This window comes from Platichthys flesus, chromosome 23 (genome assembly GCF_949316205.1).
Source record: "Platichthys flesus chromosome 23, fPlaFle2.1, whole genome shotgun sequence".
Taxonomy (NCBI): Eukaryota; Metazoa; Chordata; class Actinopteri; order Pleuronectiformes; family Pleuronectidae; genus Platichthys; species Platichthys flesus.
Window position 1 is genome coordinate 7,354,344 of NC_084967.1, and position 24,154 is coordinate 7,378,497.

Consider the following 24,154-nt stretch of genomic DNA (forward strand, 5'->3'; position numbering starts at 1 on the left):
GTCACCATCTTGCAAACAATACTTTGTAACAGTTTAAGGCGGCAGGCTTTAAAACCAAAACAAGGAGCTGACAGAGGTGATCTGGGAATACAGTAAATATCTGTAGTAAAAACTCTTTAGTGACTATTTAAATGCACACATACTTTATCATAAAAACACCATGTTTTAGTTCCAAGACCTTCTTACACTTTTTATGTTGTAAGTTTCCATGTTTACTACACAGCTCCACTTGTAACCACACCAAACCCCATTTTTTTTTTTCTAACATAGATGCCAGAGCATCACCAGAGCGCACTTTTGGCTCGGAGCTATGCTGAAACCGTCTTTTCTCCAGCCTCCCCTGCACAGCTCGGCTTCCCTGTGATCTTCATGGACGACTCCAGCAGCAGTGCACTGTGCAGGTCAGGCCCAGCAACCTTCTGTATCTGGGGGGCAACTCTACCACCAGGAGGGCTGAGTGAAAAAAATAACTCAGCACTTGTTTTTTGCTACTTGTCATTTTAACTTTTTTTATCTTCATATAACTGAAACGCGAACACAAGGCTCATTAGTTTTTCGCGATTAATTTAGCGGAAGCTTAGGTGCAGCCATTAGCGATTGGGCCAGTGGGTACAGTGACTGCAGTTTTCTGTATTCTCTTGATTTGACTGCAGATAATCCTCATCCCCAATTTATTCCCTCATTTACTGAAAAGCAAGTATGAACACTGCTCACCGTTGTTTTGGGATGTGCCCGCGCTTGGTTAGGATTTGGCTATACCCAACACATTTGAGGTCGCCACAGTTTCCATACATGCCGTATTTGACTGCTGGTAATCCCCTACTCCTATTAACCTGAGAGGTTTATATGTTAATCCAGGTATTTATGTACCGTTTTTTAGGATTTATTAAGCTTAGTCGCTCAAGTGGGGATTATGGTTTATTGGGGAATGTTTAATGAAAGAGGTCACTCATTTAAATGATCAGTCCGATCTCCTTAAGGGGACAACCACGTCTTGTTATTGTTGTTCTCAACCAGCTTCTCCTTCATTTATTATTTTAATTGTATAACTCCATCACAGTTATGGCTGCTGTTGCCTTTGTTTTGGATTTTACTAATAGTATTTATTGCTGCCTCTGTCATGTCGACCATCTGCTGTGGAGATTTAAATGCCATTAACATTAACAGATCTCCAGCCACAGCAAACATCTGAACACTCGCTCGAGGCGCTGCACTCGGTCGGCCCTGCCTTTCGCGATTCTCTCAAAGAAGTTAACTCCTAGCTCTTATAAGTCCAGGCAGGGCTTTAGTTGCAGTTAAACAAAAAGAAAACATAAAAGTTGGAATGGGTTTTGAATGAAAAGCAAATATGAATTATCTATGATCCCTCTCTTTTTATCCAACCTCCCCATTAATCCTTTTTTTGTTGACATACTACAAACTTTTTTTTTATACATTCTCTGATGTGAAATGAGATTCTCAAGCAGCCAAGTACAAGGAATTATTCTCTGCTGATACCTGAACTAGGAAACAAGTCTCGGTTATCTATGAATTGATTTCTACCCTGTTAATAGTCTAGTCACATTATGTAACATTTTACTGTCTTTATGTTAATTTAATATCTATCTAATGATTACAGAAATCTATGTTGGTATGTGGAACGCATACCAAGAACCTTTCATCTTATTGACGTCAAGTTCAACATGTCTTCTTCTATGTGCTCAGACACTATATAGCAGTGGTTGGCAACTGGCAACCAGTTCAAAATTAAAGCCAGATCATTTAGAAGATTTGATAAATCTGATTAAAAAGCTGAATCTGGTTGATTATGGAAACACAACCGCCTCATTGCAGATAAACTATTTAGGATGAACGCAAAAGCTAACTTCACTCTAGACTGTTAATAAAAAGCTCTGCACAAAAAAAAATAAAAAGTGACACAACATTGTGTTTGAGGAGAACTCACTAGTGACAAGGAATAATTATGACGTAGCTCCAGAGTATTAACACAGGTCAAGAAAACAACCCATTCCAAGTAGGCAGGTCAAGATCGGGGCCTCTTCTAGGATCAATTAAATTTGATCAGTGAATGATTGGGTTTGAAACTATAGAATAAACTTGCACTAGTGAGGATGGTGCAGTCTGTGCTCCTGGTGACACCACTGATGATTCTACCTGACTCAAGAAGGAAGGATGAGGAAGAGCAGGAGCTGGAGTTATGACGGAGCAGTTCTCGCCCCACACATGAAGAGCCTGTGAGAGTGAGCCGGCTGCCGCTTTTCATTTTCAGGGCTGAGAGTCGCCTCCGTGTTTGTGTCTGTGCGCCAATGTGTTTTGCTAATTTGAATGTTTATGCATTCAATGCTCTGTGGGTGTGAGGATGAACCGGGGATATTGGGGAGGGGGGGGGGGGGTGCTGCACGCCGTACCACAGTGCATAGCCCATGCATAATTCATGGCTCCGCATCGAGCCATAATCTTTGCTTCGTGCACTAATGAAACTTGCAGCGCTGCATTTTCACCGCATGTAAGTCGGGCTGACTTGATAATGTGGCAGAGGAAGAGAACATCGCATCATGACCGGGTACACTGACTTCCCACTTTCCTGCTGCCGCCGCCCCAACTGCCGCTGTTCTCTCCCTCCAGACTTCTGCAGCCACTTTCACGCAGCAGTCCATCACATGTCACTGGAGGCTGACGATACCACGCCAGCCTTTTTTTACGCGTTTCAAAGCCAGAGGAGGAGGCAGCAGACAATCCGGGATGGCGTGGCCCGGGAGAGGAGTGTGGTAACGCAGTGGTCGGGGGTGCTGTTTTAATGAAGGAGCTCCATCAGCAGGTAGAAGGAGCTCCAGCTGACAGCCGGCCGACAGCAACACTTTTCACATTCCTCAAACCGCGCCTGTGAATTGGCCGTCAAAGCAACCCCCCCCACCCCACCCCCCGCCCCCCCTTTCTATTTCAAAGAATCTTGATGTTTACGTGATGGAATAATGTGCATTAGAGAGAGCGGCACATCGTTCGCTCTCCTCCCCTCTCACCTCCTCTCTCCCATTTCCCTCCCATTGCCCATCAATTCCATCAATTCCACGGCTTTGGCTCATTGAGTGCAGCGGAGCGAGACGGATGCGCATGGTCGCGCTCAATAGCACCACGCTGCTCGGCATGGAGATATTAGTGTACTCTGCCAGACGGTTTGGATACAGTCCTCTGACCTCACTTGTAAAGAATCAGTTTTTCTATCTGTCAGCCCCCTGCGCACGTTTCTCCTGTCCCGTGTCCAGAGGCGTCCGGGCGGGGCACGGCTACCGGCTGCCAGTGCCTGATAAACACTGACAGTGGCAAAAGACGGCAAAATCATTTGAGTTGAGATGAAAAAATTCACAATGAGGTAACATTTCCATAGGATGACTGATGGTGTAAACATAAGATAGAGGAAATGAGCTCGGGCCATGGCAGCTTCTTCTGTGAAACACATTCTCTGAACTGTCTGTTCTGGCATCACTTCATGATTTTAATTTTCTACTGACGGGGAAAGCAATGGGGCATTGTTGTCTTTACGAATTTCTGGGATGATTGTCAGTAAAAGCGATCGGCAGGTCCTTCCCTCGGGAGACCGAATTTGAATCTGTGGGAACAGCTCGAGGCAGACGTGACAACCGCGAGTCTTATAGACAAACTGGTGCTTCCACACTCCAGGCTTCCAAACCAGTAAGGTAGCCATGTGGTATGCGGCATTAAAAATACCAGTGTTATGGATTTTCTCACAGAGCAATCCAGCAGCAATTTCGTCCTTCATTTCAAATCCAAAAGAAATTATCTTCTGCGTCAGAATTTTGGTCCAAGCTTCTTTTGTCTGAGGGAAATGTCCTCATTATTACAGGCGAGGACTTTAAAGTCTCGACTTACACCTCTCCACCTGAGGTTCTCTCCTGGGTGGTGCATGTCAATCTCCTCGCCGTCTGTAAGGCAGTAAGACTTCTGAGGCTGGAGCCTCCTGTCCGTCGCCCACGATGAGCTCATGCATTATTCTGAGGCAAATTCCCTTTCCATCAGAAGAGGCGGGAGGAGGCATAGAAACATGAAGAAGACAGCTCGTGGACGGAGTCGGCCGGACTTGAAATGCAGCGAGAGACGACCGACCCTTTCCACTTCTCCCCAACACTGCATTCCGCTTTGTTTTCTGTATTCCTCCCAGTGCATGTTCTTTTTTTTTTGTGTTTCTGTCTCAGCTTGACTTCTGCCATCCTGTTTGAAAAGCTGGAACACGCAACGCTCCCTTTTCAGCTAATCATGTGTTCATCTGAACTTATGTCGTAACACGCTGCATTGACATCGAGACTTGCAAATAAAAAGGGAGCTTAAAATCTAGGAAAAGCTTTAAGGAGCTGTCAGAATGCTGGAGCTTGGCTTGTGATTCAGTAACAACCTCCCTTCCAAGAATATCTCAGAGGAGAATAAAGACCGGAGTACATGCTGCAGAGTCATAACCTAAAAGCAGAGCAGAGCTTTCTTTTCTTGTCTTTCTTTGTAAATATTTTGAAAGTTTTTTCAGAAGCACGTCTGTCTGTGTTGCCACATCCCCACGAGCCAAATTACTTCTAACTTGCAGCAAAATCCCATCAATCATTGCTAATTACCATCATTTTAAAGCTGAATCACTGTATAGTGAAAAAAAACAACATTACTTGGCTTCAAGGAGGAGTAAGACAAATGTGGAAATATGGTTATCACTTTGCTTATTTTTTGTCAAGAGTTAGACTTGTCCTAGGTCCTCCGATTAAGATTAAGATGCATTTATTAGTCCCAAACACATGCACAGGCACACTCATGCAGGTAGGGAAATTTAACCTCTGCTTTGACCCATCTGGTGCAGCACACACAGAGCAGTGAGCGACCATGTACGGCGCCCGGGGAGCAGATGTTGGGGGAGTAAGGTGCCTTGCTCAGGGGCACTAGACAGGGTAGGGAGAATCCTCTTGGATTTTTGGACAGATCAATCCAGGTTCGTCTTTTTGTTGTTTCTCCGTGGAGTCGAACCAGAGACGAACAAGAGACCTTTTCTGCCCATAGTCCAAGTTTCTTCCACTAGACCACCGTCTCTCCTTAGTTAGCTTAGCCTAAGACTGAATGAGGGTAAATTGGTTAGCCTGACTGCATCCAAAACATCTAACTAAAGCTAAATCTGCTCAGCAGGAGATTGTCATCATGGGGGAAACTTTGTTTAAAAATTATAAAAATAAACTTAAACTCAACAAAACTTTGAAATTCTTACAAATGTACAAAAACACATGGTTTTTATACACGCTAAATAAACACCATGTATTTACAGTGTAAAAACTAATTCAAAATAGTCTTTTACCGAACTCTGACTCGTTAACCGCATAATTTATTACCACTTCTGTTAAATCAGTGAGCTTTTCAAATGCTGGTGCGTAAATTCTCTATACTTTAGACCAAAGCCAGACTAAACTATCCAACTCCTGCACAGACTGTATATAAAGATGGACGACATGACTGCTTCAAAAAAGTGAAGCCAAATTATCTTAATCGCCCCCTGGTGGCTGGATGCAGTGTAGTTCATAAACCTGTAATGAAGACGTGTTCATTTTTGATTTAATGCGATAAAAACTGGGCACCACAATCATGATTGACAGCTGAAGCTGCTCAGGATTGGTCAAGTGTGTTTATTTATCGGGACCTGGACTTAATCCGCATTCTAATCTGTGATGTCGCTGCATCTTGAACAGACAGATACGAATTCTAGCGACAAATTAAACAAAAAAAATAAAAAATATTCTACCTTTGTCAGTTTCAAATGTAGAAAATAGTCACTATTCACTATATGGATTTAGAAGCCAGGGCTGACTCTAAGTTCTTTTGTTCAGACTCTCCCTTCCTCAGGCTTCCACCGGCCATTTTGAGCCGGGGTATTTCGAGCTGCACACAGAGAGAGAACCTGACCTGATCACGGTGACCCGCCGGTTCCTCTGCTCCTGCGGCGCTTCATGGGATACTCAGTCCCTGCAGCAGCTGTGTTCCAATTAGAGAGCCCTGACTTATGTGGCCTGTATTAGCATTCCATTTAGGCTCCCCTGCACCTCACCTGGCCCCGCGGTGTGGCGGCCCACCACAAACTGTCACTGGCTCGGACCGCCTGGCCGAGACTGCCCACCAATCCCACTAATTGACTTCTGATCTTCCCATAGCGCACAGGTGAGACCATATCGCATTAGCTGCAAATTAATGCACAATATGGAGTGGAATATCATCTTAACTTCTCACGTCCTCCCCCTCTGTTAGCGGGATATTACTGGAGCAGACGCCTGGTAAATTAAAGTGACACCAAAGAGAGCGTAGCTGTTTGTGAAGTTAACCTGCAGAGATTCTGATTATCGTTCTTTGTTCCTCTGACTCCACAGACAGTGGGGTATTAATGGCAATATTCTTCTTATGATACTTTTAAAACAGCAGAGGAATGGCTCAAATTCTATTTTAACATAAGATAAGCAAGATACAATCACCCACCACTGGTCTTTTGTGCCTTGGTATGAACTTATCGTGTGCTGTGCTCCCGGCTGCGACTGCAAAGGGGTGCCCTGCAGAGAATAAGAGATTCCTCTGATCAGCGTTTGGCTCGGGTGAGGGCTGCAGAGGGCCAGCAGCCACAGCCTTATCTCTAGGAAACATGCCACGGTGTGTGACATACACACATGAGCACACACACACACACACACAAATACAAACATCCACATGTGAATTCTGCAGGATGCACACATACATGGAAAACAGTGAGTGTTGTCCCTCAGCAGCTGTAATATTCAAAGAGCGGCAGATACGTACAGGCAACGCTCCCTGTGTGTGTACGGATTTATCTCAAGTATTCATATAATATCATATGCTGCCCTTTTTTTTTATAAGATGTGAATCCCTGAGCTTCGGTTGTAGAGAGGGGTTTGAAAGAAGTGATTCGTAAGTTTATTTCCCAGGGTGCTGCAGGATATCAAAAAGATTCAAAAAAAAGATCTTACGAAAATAATATACACTTCAATAATAAGGGCAGGACTTGAGCTCCATTCCAGTTTACATAAGATATTGAAAATTATAAATAAATAACAAAGGGTTCAGAGCATCAAGCCACTGGGTACCAAGGCAGGGACTGTTTTCTTCTCTCATTTAATTAGTGCGGTTTCAATGGACGGAACAATAAACTGTCATTTCACAAAGCATCTCATTTATTTCTCTTAATGACATAACACCTGGTGGAATTGGTGACTCTCTGTCAATATCAGATTCAGGATGAAAAAAATTAAACAACTAATGAATTGTGGGGGAAAAAAAGAAGCCAACTAGTGACTTTGTCTATTTGAACCCAGCCACTACACTGTAGTTATTTTCCAGGTTAAAAAACCTGCTGGTATATTGGGTAGATTTCCACCTCTTCCCCACGTGAACTGACTTTTAAAATTATTATCTCCGCACAGGAAATGATAAGGCAGGTTTCTGTAATACAAGGGAGGAAATAAATTAAATTTGATATTGGAAAAAGCTCATTTGCAACAGCAGGATATATTTTATGGATGTATTTCATGGAAACAGGACCTGGAAACAACAGACACGACTGACTTAATAAGAAGGTATTTACGGTCACAAATCACATCCATGTTACTTACCTTTTACATTTTTGCACTACGTGTAGCTGTGTTTCAGATACATGTGCATATTTCTTATTAGTCCACATTCAAAGCAACAATTTAACATTTTGATTTGTACGATGTTGAAGTCAACTGCAGGCTAGTTCTTCTTGAGATGTTAGTCCATTGTGGTTATTACCAAGGCTGTATTCATATTTGTCTTATTTGTTTTATTATCTGCATGGAAGTTTAGAGTCTGCTAATACATTTTATGGACAATATTATTGTCAACTCCATGTGATTTCAATCTGATGTCTGTTGTGAGTAATATAAGTTTGTATATTTGATATAGATTAAATATACAGTAGACCCATGCAAAGTAATCATTCCTGAGACTCCTGACTGTAATAGCCAATGAGCAAGTTGGGAAATGAAAGAAATTTGAAAAACGAAAAAAATGGAATGAACTTTGAATACTTTTCTACTTAATGAGGTTATAACTCACAAAAACTGTCCAAATAACCCTGATCATCATAACAATTTAATGATAAATTGTACTTGTATATGGCAGATTAAGACAAACGCACATCATAATCACACATGGAAATGTACATGTAAGTAACACCTGTTCAAACATTGTAAGTTTTGGCTCCCATACGTTGCACAGGAACATAATGATATTCAGATGTTGACTTGAGTCATCAGACCGTAATTCAAATGTCGAAAGCAGTGATGCAGCAAAATTGTGTGTGGCTGAAGTTCCTCAGCTCCCACAACAACACTACATATTGTATCCCCGCCTCTGTCTCACAACGCTCCCCCGAAGCTGCGGCTGTCCAAGTTTTTGTTCCATCCGCGAGAAACCCCTGACAAGAAATGGATTCTGGTGCTTTCCCGCCTCAGTAAGCAGGCGTCCTGCCTGTGAAGGTATAGAGGGGTTTGATATAGGATGCTGTTTAACCCAGAAACGACGCCATGGCCCCCGGGACGGCCCATTCCTCACACTGCACATCCATCATGTGGGGCAATCGAATGCATGGGATACAGGGCTTTCCCCCCGGGGACGGTGGAGGGGAAAAAGAGAGAGGAGATGCAGAGGAGTGAGAAGAGAACCGGGTGTCGGATTTCACCCATGCATGCGGGTGGAGGTAACAACAGGTCCGCCTACCACATTTTCCCACTTAGGGTGTTCAATTTTTTAACGGCCTCTTTTGTCAGGCTCCATCATGCTCTGACTGTTAAACAGGGGAGAGGCGCTCCGTGGGGACGCCAGGTGGAACGCTGGGGAAATCTTCTGTTTAGGCTTGAAACACAGGATCTAGATTGGTGTGGTCGTGCCGGATTGGCAGTGGCCGTGTGGAATCGTCTGTGTTTGCCCGCTCATTTTGATGTGCCAGACCTGGTAACGGCTTTTAGGTGCTTCAAACCCCACTGGGAGCCGTGTGAAAAAAAAGACACCCAACGGCCCGATTCCCATCACAGCACGACAGCCGCATACTTATCAAGCCTGAGCCGGAGAATAATTAAGAAGTCACCTCTACGGTCATTCATTGTTTTTATTAATGACACCAGCTGTCACAGTTCTAACACGTGCACGTAGGGGGTCGACTTAGCTGCTACGTTTTTGTTTTCGGTCCCGTTTATAATCTGAGCATCACTTACATCAAACTGTGACGGATTCAAATCACAGAAGAACCTACAGAGTGCTGACGTTACAGAACGAGACCTCTCAGTCTGGTGATTTGTCTTCACCCAACTGGGCCCATGGAGGAGAGACACAGCTAATAGTGCTAGAACCCCTCTTATCAGGAGGGGAGGATGACCACTCAGTGCGTAAGGAATGACGCTGACTCAGCAGCTGTTGGAGAACAGCGGCCGAAAGTGCATCTAGAGGTGATCAGTGCTAACATTGGCAAGCAATTGGCCAACCAGTCTCCACTTTCCAAAGAAAAAGTGGTCAAGTCAAACTCTTGCTTTTCCAATAGCCTTACTGCTTTCCGAGTGGAGGCTATTCATCCTGCTTTTAGCGGGAGACAAATTAATGATCATATTCAGCCTCATTATTTTATTTGTGTTATAGCTTTCCATAATTTTCAGTAAACACATGACTTTCCCCATCCGGCACATTGCTGCAGCTCCTCTTCTCAGCCTCTGTCTCAAACACTTCGTTTGAGCGCCTGTCTCTGATTGGTCTGTTGGACCACTCTGTTCTGAATGGACAACCATTCATCTGCTCTTGCTTTACTTTGATCTGATCACAAGGTTGCGCAATATTGTCTGGACCACGGTCAAGGTGAAGAGCGAAGTTCCCTTTTCTTTTGACTTTTTAATTGTGTGGATCCTTTACATTCACACTAGAGGAATGAACAACTGAAATAGTTCAATATGTCTCATTTAATGTAACTTGCTAGCATATGTTTTCTGACGAGCATCACAATACCTCATAGCACTGTTTGTCCTCCCAAATGTGTGAGTTTCAAATTGAAACGGGTTTTAGCTGCAGATTCATACAAACATACATAACCAGCGTGATGTGTCTGTGGCAAACATTCTTAGGATATCCAGGACTGTGAAGTGCTCCAGTTTGGAATACACCAGGGAAAGGGACCGCGTGGTTTTCCCACTGCCATGGAGAATGCCAAAACAGAAGCCGGCAGCTGAGACGGTTTCCAAAAATATGTCCAGAAATTGACACACTTCTGAAAATGGAAAACCTGCACAATAGTTATTTTTTCATTCAAAAAGTGAGGAGAATATTTTGTTTTGGGGGATTTTCCTTTCTAACTATTTCAGAGGAATTATATTACAGTTCAACCACTCCAGTGACTCAAATAGATCATCTCCTAATTTCATATTTTTCACCCATCAGAAAGAATATTAAACACACATCTTATTGGATGGGTGACATCTCACTCCGGGAGGGCGAAGGGAGGGTGGGGGGGTGACTGTTATAGCACATCTGATTGGCTGAGACATTAATTATGCCCCTGACCGTCTCTGCGTCCCCCTCGGTCCCGACTCTCCGCTGAGTGCTCATTAGTGGAATGAATTACTAATGGATTATTAATCTGAGAGGAGGGAGTCCACGGCAACCCAGCTCTGAACACCTGGAAAGCAAACAGTAAAGAGCAGTTTACACAAACAAACACACACACACAGAGGAACAACAATACAGTACACACACACTCATCAGCATATTCACACACACACACATGCTTACACACTTGCTTGGCATTAGTTACAAGTCTTTTATCGGACAAAAATAGCTTGATTTATTGTTGGCCCAGTAAATATAAGGCACACATCTAATTAGCCGTAATTAATTGTCGCACCATCTTGTTGTTCTCCAGGTTTTGGCCTCCAAATGCACGGCCTCTGCGATGTCCTTTCCTCCGATCCTTACCACCGGCAAACAAATGGCACCGCACGCTGAACCACACACACACGAAACAACATATATCTCTTGCCTCTGCAGCCGAGGCACCACTACGTCTGCTTTTGTCACCTAATTATTCCTCAGGAGAGGCAATTAGCCACCACGCAGCGGCTCGGGGTGCATGATTTGAAAGATGCTACACACGTGCGCACACGCACACACATGCATGCATACACAGGTATACACAGACACAATGTGAATGCACACAAGGCATGATAACGCACACATTCTGTACATGAGGTTCACACGCACACATTCACACATAATCACTCAGGAGCTTCGGTCCAGGGAGAGCACGCGGCACTTCACAGATAAAAGAATATCCGAAAACAAACCGACGAGTACATATTTAGAAAGTTAATTTAATCAGATAAATGTATTTTTTATTCGCGGAGCAAACCATAAATATAAATCTATGTGCATGTTCTCCATATCAAAGACAGACTTCAAAGGAGAGGAAGGCTTAGCATGTCCATTTGGGGTTTGTTCTTTTTTTAAAATATCACTGCCCTAAGCAGAAGTATCACAAAGTGGAGAGAAAGTGCCTCATTGTGTAAAAGATGCCGAGTTCACATTACAGGGAAGTTTGCGGTGCGCTCTAGGAGACAATGGACCAACGGATCAACAGCACCCTGTTTGTATTTCGCCCCGAATGTGTCGTGTAGTCGTCACGGTTGAATCCCAACTGGCCCACGTCACACTCGGAGACGGTTAGATCTCTCAGCCACTCGGTGGGTGTCACTTTAAATCAAAGGGAAAATGTCAGGTTACAAACGGGACAGGAACTGATTCGTCTAAGAGTTGAAGTTTGACTGTGTTCTTCATTAAAAAATAAAGTTAACTCTGACAAGCCTCGTTGGCAATAACCATTAAAAGCACCTCTGAGGAATCTGCTCTCCCAGACTGGGCTAGTCCCAAATGACATTGTTTGTCCCACTTAAGCGATGCCTTAATTATTTAATCAGACATTTTGCTCACATGACACACATGACATTTATTTACTAAGCGGTCTTATTACGGAGAAATGGCTCAATCCTCCGCTTCTTCTTCTTCTCTGATTGTTGCTGTCTTGGGAGCTGATTAATTCAGTTTGCATTCTGCGTGTCTCTAAAACTTTAGACAGACACGCCATTTTCCCTGATTGTTTTTAATGTCTTTCACCTCTCACTGCCGATATCCTGGCCAAGATGCGAAGCCAAGATAATTTGGCACTCGCAACAGTGCCGCGTACGAGCACCTAGCCGTGCACGCTGATACAGCATGAGGGTACACGCCGACAGCCTCCTGGTGCACTTAATTTGACTTAACCCACACGCAAGGGCATACAACCCCCCCCCCCCCACACACACACACACACACACACACTCCACACACACTCCACACACCACGCTGATCGTTAGGACTCAGTGTTTTACGGATGCAGGGGAGAGCAGATAAAGAATTTGAATTCCTGGCAGGGCTATCAGTAAAGGTTATTAAGCCGTTGTTGATGCATCCATTTGTTGTGGCTGAATCCAGCAGTGTGACATTTATCAAGTATGTCCAGCTAAATGTCACAGAGAGAGGTAGCTCGCTGTCCTGTACCTAATTAGGAGCCTGAAAGTCACACTGAAAGTCCCTCTCATCCACTCCTCCACTTCCTCGGGACAACGTTGATCTCTCTCTCCTCTGTCCTTCTCGTTTCCCTTTCTCGCGCTCGCCTGAATTTCCCTGCTCCTGCACCACCACCCCCATCTTTTCTCTTTTCTCTTTTTTTTCTTTCCTCCAGTATAACAGGGAGTGCATGTTAAGCAAACTTTGGGGTTTTAACAATTGATTCCGAGATAGGGATAAAGCGCAGACAAATGGGGAGGGATGTAGGCCATCCGTCACGGACACAGGACTCATTGTTTGCAGATTTGAACCTATGGGAGAGCTGGCTTCTTCCCCAGTGGGCTCCACAAATCATAAGCAGGCAGGGGAGTGCAGCACAGTCGGCAGGCCCGGCCTGGGAATAGCGTGGAAGCAGGACGGAGACTCAGCTGTAGTGAACAAAGTGCCGAGCTCGGACTACTCGCTCCCGCTCCCTCTCCTCTCCAGGCTCACCAGCCCCAGTTTTGCCAGGCAGACGCAGAAATTGATTTAATGGCGAGGGTTGCGAAAACAATAAAGAATAGTAGGAGGGAGACAGAAGGGGAATTCAGCAGCTTTCATTTGCAACATCACAGGTTTTTTATTATAATCACGATGAAGCCACACATTCTAATATGTGCAGTCGTATACTACTGTTGAAGTGAGGTTGACTCAAGGTACTGCATTTAATTTAGTCTGTGAAGAAATTCTCCCACACATAATGTGCTGTAAAGAAAAGTTGCAGTTAATGAATGTCACTGACCGCAAGCATCATAATAGTTGCATAAACAGTTAACTATAAGACTGTATACCATAGCTGCAATCAGATTTAATAATACATGTGATCCTACACATGAACTGCAGTGTGCTATTATTTATTAACAGTTTATATAGAGTACATGTATTAAATCAACCTTAAGATGTTAAGGTTCAAAGTTATAATCCCTTTCCAGAGGCTTAACTGTGTGTCATGTATGTCCTCTAACAGCAGGAGAAGATAAAGACAAATTCATGAAGTACATTCATTATCAACCATTTCTTATTTTTACCATTGGTTAAACAATCGTGATAGGTTCTAAATTGCAGGTTAAAACTAACCATAATGAGGACAGAGACAGTATTTCAGATGAAAGTATGGATTTCCTTACAACAAACCACCTCCTACAAATTCATAATTGATGCTCCTTTCAGACATGCACTGAACTGTGGGGATGTATCTGTGAATGAATATGTCAGAGTGAGAGGATTGAATATTCTCTGGAGGTTTTCCTGCGAACACTCCGGAAAGAACTCCAGAGAATATCCGATTCGAGAAAGATAGCAGGAGATTATCGGCAAGATTCACCGTGACCTTGTTGGTGTGCCGATGAAGTTTCTAAAATGCGACAGATGGAAAATTGAAAAAAGAAAAATCAAACATAATCAGGATGAAATAGTTGTGCCACGCTTGTGGAAGACAGATGCCGTGTGCTGCCTTGAGCATGTGTAAAATGTGAACTCGGGGGAAAGTCCAGTTCCAATAGTGTGTACACATTCTGGTGCGCAGGTCTGAGAACAGCTTTAATAAGGAGAAACCTTTATCAGAGCACAGAAAGAAACTGTTTAGTGTGTTAATAACTCTATGGTGGTATGTTGAAATATCCTGGCTTGACTTTCCCTGCAGGCCACCGTAGCTCACCTCTGACATTGTGTGGCTCGGAGCAGATTGTGATTGCTCCTTGAATGACAATGAAAATGAAATCTGTGATGAAATAGTAAATAAACTTTCTTCGGTGCACACAAGCTGAAATTAAGTTCCTGTCAACCATCAATGGCCTTTGTAGAGAAACAGAACAAAGTAATTATGTGGTTGAGAAACTGTGAAAATCTATTTGGCTGTAAACTAGTTGATAATGTAGTTTGCTGTAAAATCACAACTTAGTCTGTCTAGTATGATTCTACAATGGAAGATAAGAACTATATTTATGTTACACTTCAGGCTAATAACATGACTAATTAGCTAAGATAAGATAAAAGGCTATTGATCCACACAGGGAAAATCCAGTTGTTACAGCAGCAGGCAGGTCAGACTGAGGAAGGCAAGATAATACAAATATTAAAAAAGGCAATAGAATAACACTGAACAAATAATATACACCTTTCACTGTAGTGGTTTGTCTGCAGTGACACAGGATGATTCCAAAATGATTGCAAAAAGTGGTCTCCTGTTACAAATAGATAGATAAATAGAAAGGATAGATGGAATAAATAACTATTCAACAATTCTCTCGCAGCTCAGGTATTATGTCATTTAAGTGAGTCAGAAGTTGTCGGAACAGGAAAGTTTCTCATTGTTCTTCAGTGTTCGAGGGAAAGTGCAGCGGGCCCGGTCTGGGAATAGTCTCCTGGAAGCAGGACGAAGCCTCAGCTGTGGAGAACAAAGTGCCAGGCTTGTTCTACACCCTTTACTAGTCAGCGGCCCCATTTCCTCTGGACCCGGTTTTACTCTCAAGGTGGTGGAGGGGGGGGGGGGGGGGGGAATCACAGTTGTGCAGTGAACAGGAGCGCAGCCTTTCAATAGAGTGTGCTGGGGGTTCAGGTGTTCCGGCTGGGGAAGGCACCTGGCCTGCCGGAGCCTTCACCTGCTCGGTGAGCTCCCTGTGACCCGGGCGGCGGAGACACACTCTCCCAGCGTTAATAAAGCTGCGTGCGTTTAAACATTTCTTTAGTTTAATTTAGAAACATTAAAGGATGCCGCGTTCCCTTTTAACGTGTCTTCTCATTACTGAACAGCAGCTCTATAAAAAGTCAATTTCCCCTTATGACAAGTCAGAGGGTGGAATTAATATATATATGAAGTTAAATCACAGGCTATATTTTCGCTCGTATCACTCATTAGAGGAAGTAAAAGTTACTTTGATTCCCGTCTGGCTTTCGGCTCAGTAAAGGATAAGAGCAGAACACAGAGCGAACGTCCTGAGATGAAACACATGAGAGTGTTAACGTGCTGCTGAAACGGGTCTGTGTTCGTAACAGGTAATAAGATCATTTGAGATGTTGCGTTTAATGTTTAAAGATAGAAATAGTGGGGCTTTAGCATTAAAAACAAACGTATTAACAAAACAAATGAGGCTACAGAACTGTGGCAAGTTTGAGGATGTTATAGTTACACAAGTCATTTTGAATAATCTAATTAAAATTAGATAAATGTCTGTAGATTCTGTGCAATCAAATTGGAATTCACTCAATGCTTTGTACTTCATTTTTTTAATTATAAAAGTAAAACAACAGTTTTGTGTCTGGAATAACTCAGTTGTGGAATGGTTATTGATAAAGTAGGTATATCAATATCCAAAAGTACATTGTACAAATTCAAAATTGTAGTAGTTTTATTTACAAAGTACAATTTTGATGAGATTAATACATTATTAAACTTCACTATTCATTATTTACCTTGTGTATCTGACATGTTATGAAATTATATCTTTACAGATTATGTTTTCCAACAGGAATTAAAAACAATAAGGATTTAAGATTAAAACAATGAAAATACAATTTAATTTAATAATATTGATGCAATGAAATGTAACATCATTTTAATGGTGCTGGTTATGGTGGAACTAATTTAACATACTTACAAGATATATTGATATAGCGTATCTAGAATATAGTAATATTCTGGTTCGGTGGACATGTTATAACATGTACAGGTGTTAATACATCTGAGCACAAGTAGAACTAGTGGAAAACAACTCTGGGTTCTTTTAATCTGGAATTTAAGAATATATATATATATATATATATATATTTTATATTAAAGTTCATTATATGTTCTGTGTATTAAAAAATTGTATTGCAATAATTAACAATAACTTAAGCAATTTTGTAAATAGTATCTTATTTGTGAAATGCAATAGAAGTATAAAGTAGCTTAGTCACCTTGAAATTGTTCTTGTAAGTACTTTTCACCGGAGCTTTCACTCATACAGTTTGTTGTTAATTCCCAAGTCTCATTAGCATGTATGTTTTTAATATCAGTCTGTGTTCATATTACTTTGTGTTGTGGACAGACTTGTGCGTAATGAATCTGCGGATGTGACAAGTCGCTCATTTTCCGCTTGATGAACCTGGCAAGGAGTCAATTTTTAAATTGTTTCTTTTTTTCTCCCCTTTTCTTTTGCTACATTTAATTACTCAATATTAATTTGGCAAGATATAGACTTCAATGTGTGTCTCATTCGAACGTCATTTCATGCCCTGATTACATTAGTAACAACGTTGAACACCTTTTTTCTGAGTTTTGCTTTTTTCTTTTTCAGAGGGGCTTTTAAAATCAAGTTTATTTTTATTTTTATTTGGTAGTAGGGACCCACCACACACACACACACACACACACACAAAACAACAACAACAACATCAATTTAAATTCTTGATGTTTGTTTCGGCTTGAGAGCCTTGAAGAGAGGCCAGCGGTGTAAACCCCCTGCACAGAGAAGAAAAGAAACCCCTTGATAAAATCCCACAGGGATATCGAGTGTGGTCCTAGAACATTGAATTTGTTTGCACTGGCTTCTGAGTCGGTCCACATTCAGATGAAACACATCACAGTCACAAACAATACATCTGATGTCCTATTCAAAAAAAAAGGAGAGAAGGAAATGGCCAGAACTGTGATTCACCGTCAGTCTTGCATTTTCACCTCTACACGCACAGATTGGATTTTAAAGAAGGACTCTGCGGTGCTGTAGAGAAGGAACAGAGGTGCGTGTAGTGGTGGTGGTGGTGGTGGTGGTGGGGGGGGGGGGGGGTTGCATTAATATGTAGTGAACTAACCCAGTGGTGAGTATCTGGAGACCTCCTACCTGCATAGAGACAGAGCCAAAAACAGAGCCACGGACCCGAGGGGGGAATGGCTCTGAAGCCTGAGATTGATGATAGCTGGGGTGTGGGCGTGCGTGTGCATGTGTGTGTGTGTGTGTGTGTGTGTGTGTATGTGTGTGTGTGTGTGTGCTCATTGCAACTTAATATATGTATTCTTACATAGGCATTTATGTGTGTCAGGTGTGTATGTTTACGACAAATGTGCGTGAATCGGTGCTGAGGGTCCTGTAAATGTGTATTTCTTTGTGAATTTGTGTGTGTGTGTGTGTGGGTGTGTAGTGTGTGTGTGTGTGTGATAAAGAGCAGGAACATATACACATACGACTTATCCGAGTTTGAAGTTGTTCACAATCGTCCTGACGTTACACCTCCTCTCTGTTTTTTGTCATTTAATTTCCCCTCCCTCGTTACCTCGGGTCCCCCCCCCCCAATCACACCTTCTCCCAGGTTCCCCGACTGGCCCCTGGCCCCCGAGTTCCCTAACTGAATCCCGTGTTGCTGGGTCTCGGAGCCGTCTGGGGGCCCCGCCTGCTGTAATGTAAATAATTCATTGAATTCCTATGCTGTGGCAGAAAGGTGATAATGCCTTTCTGGGTCTGTCTCATCCCTCAGGAGCGACGCAGCCCAGCGCAGCGAGTATCAAGCAACGGTAGCGTGTGAGGGAAGTACGCATAACCTCCAGATAAGCACATGCACACAGTAAACACACATGCACAGGTGCGCGGTGTGTGTGCGCTCTACCGCAGCACACACGCACCATTAACATGTCATGAATCTGGTGTCAGAGATGTTGTGAGCGTAGAGCCACTATATTAATGGCAAAGAAAAACACAGGGGTAGAATTTGGTATTCCAGTCACGAAAAATACATTCATTACTCACGTACTCACAAGAACATAGATGCTGAGATAATGGTATTACATATCTTTAAAAGTCATTGTATCCCAAATGTTTTTCAGAAGTTATTAGAAGTAATTTCAGTAACCTTGGATATTTGTACATTTCACTGCAGTGCAATATTACGATATTTTACACTTCCTTCACTAAAGCCAGGCCACTTCAAAACAATTACACTCTCACAACCACTTCCTGATTGGGTCTTTTCGGTCATGACGGAGCCTTCGCTGATTCGTCAGGCTCCAATCACATGACCCCCCCTACTGGAAGAGCGCAACACGCTCTAACCTTGGCTACTAGTGTAGAACACAACATGGATAATTAATTACAAGCGTCAATGACCCTGTTGTCTTTTATAACAGCTCTTGTGCAGTTAAATTCTGCATTTTACAATGACACACCTGTTAACATGCGTAGGACACCAGCTGCTCTTCAAGCAATCTGTGACGATTCTGCAATTAACAATCAAATACTTTCTGTGTGGGACCAGCAAACCCAGTTTATGTGTACGTGTATGTTTCAGTCATGTTAGTATGGACAGAGATTCAAACTGATACTGAATCAAAACCCCTCTGGAGTGAGAGTTACTGTTATTATTTCTAACTGTTTTATTAGGTTGTCTATTTTCAAGACTACTGTGGCCTTGGTATATGATTGCCAACCCTTAATTTAATCTATAATCTCACATTTTTATATACATTTTTTGTGAGAATGTTCTTTTGGGATCCCGGTTAGAATAGGAAGTCAGAGGTTTAGGAGAAAATGCTCCTGTTACTGCAGAGGGAACCAATTCAGTGGATTTCTCTGCACCTGAAAGATGCAGATGTACGTGTAACAATGACACACATATAAACTGTAGCGTCTGCAGATTTCTGCCCGTTTAAAGGCCATGTAAATTCTACAAAGTATTCACCTAAACCTGCTGCTGACTTCACATCCTGTTTTGATGATGTGGCAACAAACTTCACACTGAGGCCTTATAACAATCTAAAGTGAGCAGTCATAGTTAAATTTAAAGGAGACTTTTTTTTTACTGTTTGCTCTGGGCTGTGGTTAATGTGATACTCTGCGTTTCGAGAGTTTGGAGCCTTTCCGAAAACAAGGAACACACGGGCAGAAGAGGAGAGAGAAGTGGTTTGAACGTTAGTATCTAATCCTTATTATGTATGGCTAACATGCGTATTACCCACCGTCACTGGAAGTTACTTCCAAGACCAAGGAAAACAAAAACAGTGAGCTTACTTTGGTTTGAATTAAATATTTAAAAAGCCCCATTCCCAGTTAGCCAGTATTTCATTAATGTGGATGCTATTGGAGTTTAGGGTAACAGTAGTTTCTCACCTGCTCCGTACTGGTAATGGGGAATTTTCTTTTTGCGCTAAGCTTAGACGAAATAACACTTTTCCAATAAAAGCTGCATCTTGATTTGCATGTCTTTATGGATTGGCATCTGGAAATGCTTCCATTGCGATATCATTGATGTAGACTTCATATTTAGTTAAGATCAGAGGTGTAAATTAACGAATTACATTTACTCACGTTACTGTAATTGAGTAGTTTTTTTTGTGTACTTTGTCATTTTTTGAGTAGCTTTTGAAAGGGGTAATTTTACTTTTACTTAAGTAGATTTTGACAGGAGTATTGTACTTCGCCACATTGTAAATTACATCCGTTACTGAGTTAAAAAAAAAAAAACAGTTCAAGGCGCAAGGCAATTCTCACTGCAGTGGTAGACGCTGCATAGAGTGGATGACGTTCCCTCACGTGCACGTTCAACATCTGAAAACTGATCGTAAAGTTCACTGTTAGCGAATATTATGCGCGACATGGACGGCACTGCACAGGGAGCCACTGCAGAGCGGCTGCAGAGCCGCGGGTTGCCGACCCCTGGCTCCGGCGAAAGAGCGATTTTTTTACTGCTCCGTCGTTAAAGAGATGCGGACGTCAAAACATTAGTTCAGCTAGAATATTAGTTCCGCCCCGCATTTTCCCCTCCGGTCGCTCGCGCACATGTTTCGCCTCCGTGCAGTTTGAGAATCACTGCGCTAAACAGGGCCGGCGCTAGAACATTTGGCGCTAAATGCAAGCTTCACTCCTGGCGGCCCCCCCCCCCCCCCCCCCCCCCCAAGGACTGCATTTCTTTTCAAATAAACACAACAACGATCGCAACGACATGGTAGAAGCATTCGATTCAGACAGCGTCTCTCCTCAGGAGAAGGAAAACATTCTGTAATGTATTAACTAGACCTCAGATAATATGAAAGTGTTCACCGTTCAAATTCAATATTTGTTGTGAAGTTTTGTTCAGTTCAACGTTCTCATAAAAATGAACGTGTTCAGTGAACGAGTTCTTTTGAACTCGTTTATCCACAACACTGCCTGAAACTCAATACTGGCCTACCAGCCTCTGCTGCCTGTGCCGGATGCTGTTCATTGCTGCTCAAACTCAACAAGAAGTTTGTAGACTAGTGCTCTAAAGGTGGACCAAAGTTTAACCAAAAGTTTCAATATACAGTGGGACATCGGCATTCTAACTTTTTATTTTAGCTGTCATGTGGTTCATGTCTTGACATGTCCTCCCAAAAGTTATTAAATGTTGCGTTGACATGTTTAATGTTTAATGTTTGACATGTTTAATGTCATGTCACTTATATTTGTAAAGATTCTCCTTTAATTAAAAATAACTGTTTTTGGATTGGATTTATGACCCCTTGTCCTTTTTGCACTGTATAGGAGCGGCCCCCATCAAGTTGTTGGAAGTAACTAAGTAACTTTTACTTAAAGTAAATTTTAAATGAACTACTTTTTACTTTTACTTGATTAGATTTTTAAATGGGTACTTTTACTTGTACTTGAGTAAAATTTCATCAAAGTAAAGGTACTTTTACTTGAGTACAATATTTCAGTACTTTTTACACCTCTGGTTAAGATTAACCTTCCTTTTAGATGGTACCCCTCTATTTGTTTTCTTACTGAATCATTGTTAGTAAAGTAAAATAGCAGCATATTGTTATAGTTCTCTCTCTCTGTAAACTCTTATTTTTATCATTCATACTTTTTCAACTTTATTTAGGCCTTTTTGACGAAGGTCTTTGGATTTATAATAAAACCAACTCTTTTATGTTTGTCATGTGTCTCGCAGTACATTCAGTCAATGCTTGTCACTTGAAATGCACTGTATAAATAAACTTGACTTGGCCAAATGGTCAGCTAGGTTCTGCAGTTAATGGTTGTGTTTTAAAGACAATGTTTCTTTAGGTACTTATATGGAGACACAAGACAGTGGAAAGAGCAACAGGTCCAAGATGAAACAAACTTTTTTTTCCTCTGTCTGTCGGAGGGTTGATGATCACTTCTACAAAGCAGAACAGATGTCCTCTATCCTCGTCCCTGCTCACATTAAAAGGTTTTCTGCATGTAAGCCAAGACTGTACCTCCTTTGTGGTACATGCAGGGAATAAATATGCACATGACTACATGGATGTGCACACAGACACACACACACACACACACACACTGACTGTCTTCATCATTATGCTCAGATGAATAAGGCATGGTATCAAAGATGGTAGAAGGTATCGCCCTACAAAGGATTTTTTTCCGTATTTTAACCTAATCAATGGGTTCAGAGTGTTTGATCCTGAAAGCTTGTGTGTGTGTGTATGAGTGTGTGTGTCTGTGTGTTTTTCCATTCAGACGTGAGGCTCCACAGGGAGCCAGTGTTAACAGAGCAAGTGAAAGAGACAGCAAGGGAGAAGGGGAGATGGAGACAAAGACTGGTGTAGATATGAGGGAACAAGATGGAATTCAACCCAAATAGCACTGATCAATCAGCTCCCAGAGTGATGCATGCTGGGAACATGGTTGTGAGCTTGCCTCAGACTCAACCACCCTTTACCAAGGTACAATCGGCGCCTATCACTTCATCTTAGTTTTCCTTCTCTCGATTACTTTAGTCTTTTCCTCTTTGTCTCTCTTTCCTCTTCCTCCCGTACGCTAGAGGCTCCCTTATCCTCTCTTTGTAAATTTGCCCGGCAGTATTTTCATTAGTTATTAAAAGCTGTCGAGCCAAGGTTGGTCTTCACTCCATTACCCCCAGGAGTTTGGTGCAATCCTGGTGAGAGCAGGCATAACACACACCATCTATTAAGCACCAAGTATGTGGGGGAATTCTGCGGAATATTCACTTGTTCTTTTATAAATTATCATATTACTAAAGAGGCACATTTGCTATGTATGGTTTGTTGCCTGGGAGCTCATTCTAATGTCCTCTATAAAGCAGAGGGGGGGCTTTTAGACTGTGATATATGCCGGCCAGAGCCCACTGTCAGCGGCGGGCCCGGCCATCATTTATCAGATTTTTTTTTAAGAGATCTCCAGATGGGGTGTATTAACAAGCATATTTGGCAGAGCTAAAGTCCATAAGAATCTTAGCACCGTACTTTGCTGACACTACGCAGAGAGGAGGGGCGGCCGGGCCGTGAGGAGGAGGAGGAGGAGGAGGAGGAGGAGGAGGAGGAGGAGGAGGCTGTGAGTCCGGGATTGGTATTCAAGAAGTTGAGTGGATGAGTGGAGAAAATATGCTTCAGTCAATTAGCGTGTGCCATGTAGCCGCGCTGCATTCATACATCATCTGAGAGGGCTTAAATCGAAAAACTGACGCCGCCAAAGTGATGACATTTTCAAGCAGCTGAAAATGCATTCCTCCGAATAAATCCTCCCGCATTGTCACGATATAAAGCAACTCCATTAATGTATTACCCCGAGAAATGCTTATTTGTTGTTGTTTTGCTTTTCATGATGGTTATTTATGGTGAGTGCTACAGTGTATTAAGCCAGATACACATTAGCAGCAATCTTGTGCCATAGTTTTATGGCTCACCGCTGCGTGCGCTGTGTAACACACCCTCGGGCCTTTTACACCACAAACTCACAGGATTGTGTCGATTTTTTGAGGAAGAAAACTGTTACAGAATAGAAATGACATAGAAGGCATCATAGGACCATAAAGTATGATTTTAGATTTTATAGGTCAGACATTCAAACAGTTTCTGAGGCAAAAGTACTCTATACTTTAACAAACCCACATTTTGGTGTAGAACGAGCTTGACGTTATGTGACAGGCACTTTAAACCTCCAGTCAACATTACACTTACCTCTGTTGACAACACACTCTGTTTGAAACCCTTGAAAAGGGAGGAACACGACAAACTTGATCAGGCATCTGGGCACACATGAGCTGCATTTGAAAGCAGAGGGATGTTCTGTGTTTGACTGCCTGTGTGACCCCCTGCTGAGCACGTCAGCCCTGCTGATGGGGAGACAGGTGTTGAAAAGTATCTGGAGTATTTTGCTGAATGAAGCACTAAAACTGTTGGTGTCAGAGTTACATTAATGTAGTTGGCTTTCGGATTTATTTATTTTGGGAATGTCATGTAAATTTGTTGGGGGTCTTGTAGTTGTTTGTATTAAATATAATTTGAGGAAACTGTCCAGATTTATTGTGTTAAATATCCACTTCCAATTTGCCTTATAGCAATGTTTTTTTAAGAGAAATGTTTCGGTTCTTGTAAAGTTTTAAAGGAATCCATTTATCACTGGTATCGGAAAAAGTAGAATGATACCAAAAGTGCTTTATGACGCCATTATGTTTCTGGAATAATAAATAATTATAAAGCATATCACAATAGCATATTTTGTCTTTTTTTTTCTTTTCATGACTAAATGTTAGGCAAGCA